Below are 11,477 nucleotides of genomic sequence, written 5' to 3' on the forward strand. Positions count from 1 at the left end.
CTAGCAAAAAGACCACTGATCTCAAGAATGTAGTTCTGCTCCCATTCTTAAAAAGACATTGTTGCACATGGCATGAGGAGAAGAGAGTTCCCTCTCATACTATTGAATGCCTAAATCCCAGAGCAGAGCTGGAATTACAGTCAGCATTGTCCGGGCGTGTGCAAGCCAAAACCTTAAAAGTGTGCTGTAAGAGTGTGCTGACTGTAAACACTCTCTTCACAATACTTTCCTCTGATCATCCTCACTGCAGGGGGCTGAGCTGATACTATACAGAAATTCTAGAATTCCAGCACGGGATCAAAGGCACCGCAGCTTTCAAGACTACGGTGTTCCCTTCCAGATACAAGTATAAGCTCCCAAGACAGATACTGATTTCTCAGCTACTATGGTTCTATTGTGTTTATCCTGAAGATATGTACCATTTCAAGGGCATCCATGCCAAGTCTTTTTATGTCTTTGTACATCCTACATACATATGCACTTGAGCTCCACTCTGTATTTCCTCCAAGGACATTAGGATAATTATTTTGTATCTTGTATTTCAAATTTTGACCTTAATACAATGGGATTTTTTGGTGCTCCCCACCCCTTCGTAAAAACGGGATTTCATTCTTCCTACAGATCTCCTCTCTGTGACTCACAGCATGATGGTCACGCTGGCAATGTTTTCAGTCAGTGATGGAAAGCATGCCTATACTACATAATTGAACATGTTACAGAGGGCTACCAACCAGAGCTGACTGAAGCTGGTTAGCGCACGTTGTGTGTTACAGAACTACTCAGACACCATCTCCCCTACAGAGTCAGTACGTCTGCATTACAAGGTAACAGGAATTCTAGCAATTTTCTTTCTCATAATCTAGCTTATGTGCATAGCTTTTAGAGAAGATGTGTGAATAGAAATAAAGAAGCAGATGAATAGCAGATATATGAAGCTGCTTACAGCTCATTTTCTAGATATTTTGAGTACAGAGCGATTCCTAGGTAGGCCTGAGGTTGTGTCTTCATTCGTTTCTTCCCTCAAGAATACAACAAACTTTCAATGAAGAAGGCAGCTAAAACAACAAAAACAGACTTTTTATATATTACTATATATATAAAATATATATTACAATATATATTACATATTACTATATATATAAAATATATATTACAATATATTACATATTATATATACTGTATTTTATATCTTATGTTATATATTAGGCATTTAATAGATGGATATTTATTTAAAATGTGTATTATACACACATGAAAAATGTTTACTCCTTAATTTAAAGAGATTTTGAAATAAAGGGCACCTAGTACAGCAGAACAACTCTACCTCTCTTTCCCTGCAAAGATTTGTCTCTGTATGTCTCTGACATATAGAGAAACTACAGAAGAGATCACTGTAGCGAAACACAGAGGCACTTGCAAAGTACAGCGCTTTTAGAGTGCATTAGCATACTGGGCTTCAGCAGCTTTGGTGAAAGTGAAGGACAAAATAATGCTTATTATCATCATAAAGATTCACACGATAGGGCTTTGAGAGGTTATTACACCTGTACTTATAGACTTTCCCACTGCTGCACACATTTTCCCAACTTCTTTGCAGGAGGCAAAAAGAAATTCCCTTAACTGGTAATTCTGGGCCCGGCTTACCAATTTCTTTTAATAGTCAAATGTCTTCCTTGGAGATAGTACTATAAACCCTCAAAAAACAGTCATCATTGCCACTTTTGATGGCAATTAGGACAAAGAAAATTAAACCCAGGAGACACGCTTGTTGTATGTGCAAAGCTGATCCCCTCTGGGAGCATTCCCCCATCTATTACAGCATGCCAGAAATCTCTCTTAACGGTTTCATAGCATCACCAAATTGGGAAAAAAAATTACTTATCAAGTGGCAGTGTGTTTGAATATATTTCATAGACCTTTGAAATTCTTGATTACAATGCTCTGACTTTGGCATTGCAACATCAGCAAAGGCAGTATCAGGTACATAGCCTCAGCTACTGATATGTATTTGTTAAAAAAAAGTCAAAGTTGACTCTGTCAACTCCAGCTAATGTTTTTCTCACTAAAGTTCTCCCCTGCTTAAATTCTAAATACCTAAATCGACAGTTATGAGATCCAAGCAGCTCCCCACTAAAAACATGTATTATTGGACTTCCTGACTTCCACTGTTCACCCAGCAGTACAGGTTCCCTCTAAAACAACAACGAGTAGAACAGCTAACATAGTTTATCATTTTGGGGGGTGTGAAGCAGCAATGTGAAATTTCAGGAAGATTTCTTTTTAGCTCAGTTTGTGATAGAGAGGGTATTTACTGAGTTAGTCATACACGCTTACAGACATTTTAAGTATAATGTACTTTTTCACATGTTTTTCATCTTTGAATGCTTCCCAGCTGACAGGGAAAGGATTTGCAGAAGTGCTCAGCTTTGGCCTAAGGTTGCTCCTATCAAAGACAATAGTTATGTTGTTTTCAGTGGGAGCAGTTAGCTGACAGCAAACCTTTGGGAAATCCCAGTTATGTCTCCTCAGTTCAAAGAGGGTGCATGACCTAAAGTTTTGTGGGTTTAGGTGTCCCTTTTTGATGGTTTTATTTCTGTTTGCTTTACTTTTGTTTATCTTAGGGTGTTTTAAACCAGCTTGTAGGAGAAATGGATGGACTAGTTATATTCTCATATATGCTCTTACTAGAGGGGATAATTATAAAATTAATCTAGGGAAGAAAACTGTGTTTAATGGAAAAACATGAATGGGTGTGACCAATACAAAAAGATAAAAGGTTTCATAAATATATACCTCTGTCTAAAGCACCAACAAATTTTGAAAGGCTGCTTATTTTAAAACACAGTAAACATCCTGCTTGCATCCACATACAGATTTAAAAAATAGTGATAAAACTTCACCAATAGATTCTTTTTTTTGTTCAATGATCACATACTGTTTACTACACAGAACAAAGTACTCTTCCAAAAAGGGTTCTATCATTCATTCCTGAATTTCCTGAAAATTTAGCTAATAATTTCCATGAAAGCTACATCAAGCATAAAGAAGTAATAACTCTCCAGCTCTAAGCTTATTTATTTGAGCATTAGTGCCTATAAATCTCCCAAGTGGTTAGGTCTGATTGAGAATAAAACATGTATTTTTCAATGATAATTCTAAAGCAGCACTCTGGAAAATACTGAATTTCAGTAACCGTTTCTCATATCTTTGTTGACTACTTATGAGTAGATTTTGCTACATAATAACAGACTTTTAATTTAGGACTTTGTGGATGGTTAATAGGTTTACTTACTACATTATCTAGCAGTTTATTTAGGGTTTCTAATTTAAATTATACTGGATACTTAAAGGCCTTACTTATCAAGCTTTCCATTGCATTGTCTTTTTTTTCCTGTCAGCTCAATTGATTATTTATTGACATATTTTTCATGAAATACATGCAAAAATGGACAGCTGCAGTTAGCCCAGGAAAACATATGCAAGGAAGATGGAAAAACTTAATTAAGATACGTTTACATCACTTTTTTCCTACAAGATAGCTGATAAACTAGCCTCTACATCCTTTGTGCAAACTTACAGAAGGCTGATTTGCATTTAACAATGTAACAATAACATATTACAACAGAATCTCATCTAGTAGTGGATGCAGCCTCAGTATGAAGAGGGTAAGAGAGCAATCACATTACTGTAATTTCATGAGCTCTGTGCCAGAGCACTGCAGCTTCTGTTTGTGTTCTCGTGTATGCTTGTTGCCTTTCCAGTTTGAGAAAGATGAAATGATAGCAAAGAAAAAGACCCTAAGCAAAGACTGAGAAGAGCTGGTCATACGAGATATAAACGAAGTACTTATTTTGCTTAATTGGTCTAGCTTTTCAATAGAACATGAAGAACACTGGCTTGAGATGTTCAAAGTTTCATTAAACAACAGGTCACAGAAATATTGTTGTTTCTGCATTGTAGCAGCATTTTGTCTTTAACCAGAATGAACTCACAACACCTTCAGTTCATCTGAGTTCAGCTGAGATGAACTTCATATAGTGCCTACACCAAAACACTTCCCTTACCTTCTACCAAAGTAAATAAACATATAGTCAGTGTGCTTAGAGAGTTTTTTTTAAAAAGTCAATTCAGCTGATCCACTGTTTTTTTTTTGTTGTTGTTGTTGTATGTTAACAGAGGACTTATCATTCACCTAAACTGGATTTACAATTTAATTTGATTTTTAAAAAATAAAAGAAACTCTCATTGTTTTAGCCAATCAGCTCTAGTATTATTCAGAGAAACACAATAGTGATGGAAATGCTAATTTGTGCCCATTAGGAAAATAAGAACCTGGATTTATGAATCTCCCCTTCTCCAAATACCTGTGTGATGTTTGCCATTTCTAAGGGGGATTCAAGTCCTTAGTAGGATAAATTACCTCCTACAGCTGTCCATCTCTCTCCGTCAATTAAAGAAGATAACCAGGGCCACCAGTATCCTGTGTTCACACAACTTGTTCTGGCTACAGTGTGAAGAACACCTGGGTCATCCCCCAGCAGCTTATTACCACCTGCTATCCTGGGTTTCCATCTGCTAGGGTAACTTGTCTGATTGCTCTCTAGCCTGTGTTGAAATAAGCCAGGCCCACTCAAACACTTCTAATAGTAGGTCTTTGCAGGCCTGTATTGGTTTGTCCAAACTGAAATAGAGAGTGACTATCTGAGAAACTGAACTAGCAGAACTGGAGGGTGGAGAGGTCCCTTGATTCAGCAAAGCTGCAATTAAATTGGGCAATCAGTTCAGTTAACTGTCTGAAGACTAGAAGTAAGGATGAATGCTGCAGTTAAGAAGAGGAGCTGCTCCAGCAGCATCTGAGCTAAGTGAAGGGTATATTGCCCCCAGCTGCTGATTACTGCCCTGCCTCACTACCTGGAGGTTAGTATTCTCCCAAATCCCAAACTGTAAGTGTGATGGCTCTTTGACTCATTTCTACAAAATGATTTTGGTTAACTAAACCCTTATAAATACATGTGTTGCTAACCTAAACAGGTTGAGAGCAATGAACTAGGGAGTGGCCACAGGAGTTGGTACATTGACGGACTTGAGATGAATCTCCAGCTGAGAGTATGCTAGCTACACCCAGCTCAGCAATAGTCAGAGCAGCACAGAGGACCTTTGTTAAAGCCCTCAGAAGAGGGGCCATGTCTGCCTTTTTTGCATGCTTGATATAAACAACAATGTGGAAAATGCTTCAGGGTGTTTCTCTGTTCCCATTTATCAGCTACTTGATTCTGGAAGGGCTTAGATGTGCTAAGAATAAATGTGGAAATAAATAATGGGGAGGAGTGTATTCAAGGTAAATCTCCTGTGTTCAGAAAACAAATGTTAGCACTACACTGGAAGTACAATGAGCATATACTTAGAGCATATACTTACAGGTATATGTTTGTGAGTGCTTTCAGAAGGGGCTGGTATAGAATTAAAGACTGGTTCCTGAAGACAGGGCTGTTGCAAGTAGAATAACTTAGGAAAAGATTTTGGATGATAAAATCTGTTCTCGGTAATTCTCTTCTAATAGCGAAGAGAATTACATGTTGTTCTCATGGGGACTTGAACCAAGCTGATATATGCTAGAGGGGTAATGCAGCTGGCTACAAACAGTCCATGAGGTTTCTGGATTGCGTTGACGACAATCTAACACAGGTAATCAAGGAGTTGATAAAGGGAGATGCTCTGCTGGACCTGGTAGTTACAAACAGGAACTGGTAGGGGATGTGAAGGTTGGAGGCAGCCTTGGCTGCAGTGACCATGAAATGATGGAGTTGAAGATCCTGAGAGGAGAAAGTTTGCAAAAAGCAGGATCACAAGCCTGGACTTCAGGAGATCAGACTTTGGCCTGTTCAGGGACCTGCATGGAAAAAACACTTGGAATACAGTTTTGGAGAGAAAAAGGGTCCAGGATTGCTGGTTGGTTTTCAAGGATCACCTCCTCCAAGCTCCCAAATGATTCACCTCATGTGCAGAAGGGCCAGCGAAGGTGGCAGGAGGCCTGCATGGATGAACAACGAGCTCCTGGCTCAACTGAAACACGAAAAGGAAGCATACAGGGGGTGGAAGCAGGGACAGGTGACTCGGGAAGAATACCGGAACACCCTGTGCATGCAGGGGGTGAGAAAGGCAAAGCTCATCTGGAGTTGAATCTGCTGAGGAACCTGAGGAGCAACAGGAAGGGCTTGTACAGGTATATCTGCGGGCAAAAGAAGACTAAAGAAACGTGGGCCCACTGCTGAGTGGGGTGGGGGTGGTGGTGCTAAAGGACAGGGAGAAGGCTGAGGCACTGAATGCTTTCTGCACCTCGTTTTCTACTGGTCAGGCTTGCCTTCAGGAGTCCCAGGTCCCTCAGACCCATGGGAAAGTCTGGAGCAAGGAAGACTTCTCCTTTGTGGAGAAGGAGAAGGTTAGGGAACAGTTAAACAACCTGCGCATCCAGAGGTTCATGGGACCTGATGGGAGACACTCATGTGTATTGAGGGAGCTGCCCAATGTCACTGTGCAGCCATTCTCAATTAATCTTGGAGAAGTTATAGTAACTGGGAGAGGTTTGTGAAGACTGGAAGAAAGGAGATGTCACTCCTCCCTTCAGGAAGGATGAGGACAAGGATCTGGGGAACTACAGGCCTGTGCAGCTCCTGGGAAGGTCATGCAGCAAATAATGCTGTTTGCAAACATATGAAGGACAAGAAGATGACTGGAAGGAGTTGACATGGATTTATGAAGGAGAAATCATGACTAACCAACCTGATAGCCTTCTACTGACTTTGCAGGAGAGAGAAGGGTATTTTTTTATCCTGACTTTAACAAAGCTTTCAGTACTATCTCCCATGACATCCTCAATGGTAAACCTATGAACTAGAGGCTTTAGTTGTGGTATGTGGTTGTGTAGCCACTCAGAAGGATATGAACAAACTGGAGAAATGGGTAGAGAGGAACCTCATGAAGGTCGGTAAAGGGAAGTACAAAATCCTGCACTTGGGGAGGAATAACCTCATCCATTAGGGCAGGCTTCGGGCTGACCAGCTGGGTAGTATGCTAGTAGGCAACAAGTTGTACAGCAAGCTGGACATGAGCCAGTAATTTGCCCTTGTGGCAAAGAAGGCCAACGATATCATTGGCTGCATTAGGAAGAGCACTGCTAGCAGGCTGATGGAGGTGATCCTTTACCTTTGCTTAGTACTGGTGAGGCCACATCTGGAGTGCTGGGCCCACGTCTGGGCTCTCCAGCACAAGAGAGAGACACTCTCCTCTAGATTCTCGACGGAGTCCACAGAAGGGCCGAAAAAAACCAATTAAGGGAATAAGCATCTCTTATACAAGGAAAGACTGAAAGAGCTGGGATTGTTTAGGCTGGAAGGGAGAAGGCTCAGGGGGGTCTTATTCAATCTGATGAAAGGGAATAAAGGAGATGGTGCCTAGCGACTGGACGAGAGGCAATGGGCACAAGCTGAAATATAGTAAATTCCATTTAAGCATAAGAAATTTTATTTTATTTATTTATTTATTTTCACCTTGGAGCTGTTTGATCATAGGAACAAGTTGCAGAGTCTCCATCCTTGCAAATATTCAAAACCAAACTGGACAAGGTCCTTAGCAACCTGCTTTAGTTGACCCTACTTTGAGTAGGAGGGTTGGACTAGACAATCTCCAAAGTTCTCTTCCAACCTCAGCTACTCTGTGATTCTGTGACCTTAATTGTTAACAATTCATAGTCTTGACCATGGCACTAAAGTGCCAGAAATAGTTCCAGTTCTTCAGGGTACACAGTGTTTGTCAAATTCTGCTCTGAATTTCATTGGTGTGGTTCCGTCACTGACTTCAATGGAAGTATATCAGTTCTATTTCTGCAGAGAGTCAGGAGAAATTTATGGCAAAAAATGAAAATTATCAACTTGGAAATTCAATTGCCTTTCTAATATGTGTGTGGAACTGATTATACTTTTAACAATTAGTATGATGGAAAAGTTGGAGTGATTTTGTAGTGACTGTGTGCTGAGTATCTCTTTCTTGCTATGCCCCATAGTGTGTGTGCAGAGCAATTTTTTTTTTATTTATTTTTTTTAATGAAAGTTGCGTTCCTTATGGTGCAGGAAAGGTTTAAATTGGATGTGGTGATTCAGTGTGGTGGAGATGCCTCTGAATCTATGGTACAAGGAGCTCTTGATGAGAACTGTGATGTGCTGCAAGAGTTTGATTGCTTGGAAACCATCATGATGGTAATGTGGTGAATTTGGAGTGCTTGAACACTATTTTAATCAGAGATAAACTGTAACATTGTCCTGAAAGTAATTTAAAAATTTCTAAATGGTTATAGGAATTCCTTCATACCAATTGAACTGCTAGTCATTTTTTTTTCCCCAGATATATTCTGTACTAGCTGTCATAGGTTATTAATATATGGTGCTGTTTAAAGATTTCCCTTACTTCAGAGTCACTACTTGCAAGGAAAAATGATAATAAAATGAAATAATTACCAGACTTCAGGGTGCCTAGGATATGTTTGAAAAAGTACAACTAGCCAGAAGCGATTGATTACTTTGTAAATTTATCCCTTTTCTTCAAGACCTTCACCATTCAGAATTATTGGCCTACAGTCGCATATTCATTTATAAGGAAATGATCAAAATAATTTCTCATTTTACAGGTCAAAGACTATTTGGGGTATCTGGGTGGTCCTGCAGTACAAATGTCATCCTTTGGATATGAAAAGTGATGTAAGACTATATTACTTTGACATGTATACTTCTGAAAAATTATTATAGGAAAGTAGTATTGTGTTGTAGTTGTATCCCCTATTTATTGACTTTAACTTTGCAACTGTTTAACCATGTTTTTAGTTGTCATAGACATTAGTTTATAACTTATATTTTTTTCTTCTAGCATGGCCTACATCTGTAGTACATAAGTTTATCACATATTGAAAAACATCATTTTTGTTACCTCAAGGACTTGTACCTTTCTGTAGGTATACATCAGCATTTTTCTTGTTGTTAGTGGCAGGGCTTTTCAGACAAGAGGCATCTCTTGACACTAGCAGGTCACGTATCTCAGAAAAAGACAACAACTGCAAAAAGAGGAAACTACCAGACAATTCCCATGATTCTTCATTGAATGCTGTAACAGTAGGACAGACAGTGTAAAACTAAATTCTGTGTTACACACAGTGTGTAACACAGATACAGGAAGGCTGAGTGTATTAGTGGCAGAAAAACAACTTGCCTTGGTGAATTTGTCCTACAACCTTTCACTGAGCGCAGAGCTTATATTACTTCTAGTTGCAGAAAGAGATCAGAAAATACTGAGAGAGTAAAGAAAGAGACCAATAGGACTGCTCTACAGGGAAGCAACTTTCCTGGGGAGTGACTGCTTCCTGTGATGCAGTATCCATTGAGCCCAAATTTGGTGGGAAGAAAGGCATGTGAGCTCTAACAGAAGTACCACTGTCCTACCTACTTTGACATCTGCAAACAACTGTTGTCAGCTCCAACAGTTCTTTCCCTCACTTTCTTGCAGCATTTGCCTTCCCTTCGGACTGCTTATTAGTTCTAGCCAATTCTAAATGAGTTGCTAACAGGACTGTTTTTCCGCTTCCTATAAAGACAAAAAAAAAAAAAAAAAAAAAAAAAAAAAAAACTCTACTGGACTTCCTATCTGCCTCTTCCCAGACTTCTAATGCTCTCACAGAGTTGTCTTCTGTCAGATGGAAGTTTAAAGAAATTAAAGAGAGAATAAATATGTGGAAACCGAGACGTGGAAAGGAGGTGGGACAATGTTAGAACTGAACTTATGAATAAGCTGGGGAAAAAAAACAAGACTGGAATAGGTTGCCTCAGTAGGTAGTAGACTCTCCAATTGTGGGGATATTCAAAACTTGACGAGGCCTGAAGCAGCCTGCTCTGAGCTGAGAGTTGTATTGTGGACCTCCTGAGGTCCCTTTCAGCCTGGATTATTCCGAGTCTAAAAGCAGAGGGACAACATGAACCAAGCATTGAATAGAACAAGGAGAAAGGTAATCACAGAACTAACTGAATTTTTAAACAATTTTTGTCCTCCAAAAATTATTTTGTTTTGGAATTAGAGGTTGGACTTAATCAGAATTTCCTGTGTGGCATATTATGGTTAAGTTCATCACTGCACTTCTGTCCTGTCCTCCTCTCTATAACATTCATGTGTACTAACGGAGGCCTGGCTCGTTTCTCTTTCTGAAGGGATGGTCTACAGTGCGGCTGTAAAGCTCGGTCCCTTCATCCATAAATAAGTAAGCATGCACGAGACAAAAGCTGGAGATCAGAGGAGAGAAAAAAAATAGGGCAAGGTAAAGCAAACAAGTCATTCTTGCTTGTTTCCTTCCTATATTGATCAGTATTTAGGTATTACAATATTCAAGGCTAGACTAAATCCTGATCAGCACAGATGCCTACTGCTGGCTAACATGGCAAGCTGAAGTGGATTTCTTGGTCTTTTTGTGTGGAGCCATACCACTTTGTATGAACTATTTAAAAATGTATGGAAGTAGCATGCCAACGAGCGAGTGTGATTCTGCAGCTTGATGGCTTGGCCATTTGACTGAGGAAAACCGCAGTTCTGCCCCCAGTGAATTATTAATACAAAGTTGTTGAACCAATGTAAATGGGAGGATCTAACCTCTGCCTATGTCCAGAGATCCTATAGTTTGGTAGTCAAAATAATTGGAGAACAAGACGTAAAGATCAGGTTTTCCTCAGGTAAAGAGGGTTCCCACATCCTTGTGTCCTAACTGTGTAAGCTCTTGGCTGAAAGGAAGATGATTAAACCTCTGGGCAAATCTGTGGATTTAGTTGTGTGTGTGTGTGTGGTTTTGTTTGTTTGTTGTGGGGTTTTTTGGCTTCATTGAAGAACTGACCGGCTGCAGTCAACCTTACCATGGAGTGTTTTTCCAATGTGTTTTGTCTTCCTGTTAATTCCCCAGAGGATACAAAGGGGAAACTTCAAATAATTATTTTTTTAAGCACTAGAGAATGAGCAGATTTACAAGGCAAAAACAAAGGGAATAGAAAAGGAGAATGATTGTGATGGGGGAAGACAGTAGTGGATTTCAGTGTAGAGAGAGAGAGAAGTTGAAATTAGTGGGAGGAGAAAGCAAAGGGAAACTTAAAAACAGGTTGAAATAATCCATGTGTTTAGCAAATACTAGCTTAGGATAGTTCTTGGAGTGGATGCTATTTGCTGCTTATTGTACACAACCTGCCAGATGCACTCAGACTTACTGTCTGCTTTCCAACTACTTTAAAAACCTCAGTACGGTTGGACGCAGCACCTGAGCAGCCAAGGCCTGCAGGCCCCCGGCGGGCGGGCGGTCCTGGAGGGGCCCTGCTGACCAGCCCGGGGCCCAACGGCCCTCACCTGCCGCGGGCCCCAACGGCCGCCGCCTCGCCCCGCGCGCCCGGCCTCTGACCCGCGCG

Source organism: Rhea pennata, chromosome 3 (genome assembly GCF_028389875.1).
Source record: "Rhea pennata isolate bPtePen1 chromosome 3, bPtePen1.pri, whole genome shotgun sequence".
In the NCBI taxonomy this organism is placed as follows: domain Eukaryota; kingdom Metazoa; phylum Chordata; class Aves; order Rheiformes; family Rheidae; genus Rhea; species Rhea pennata.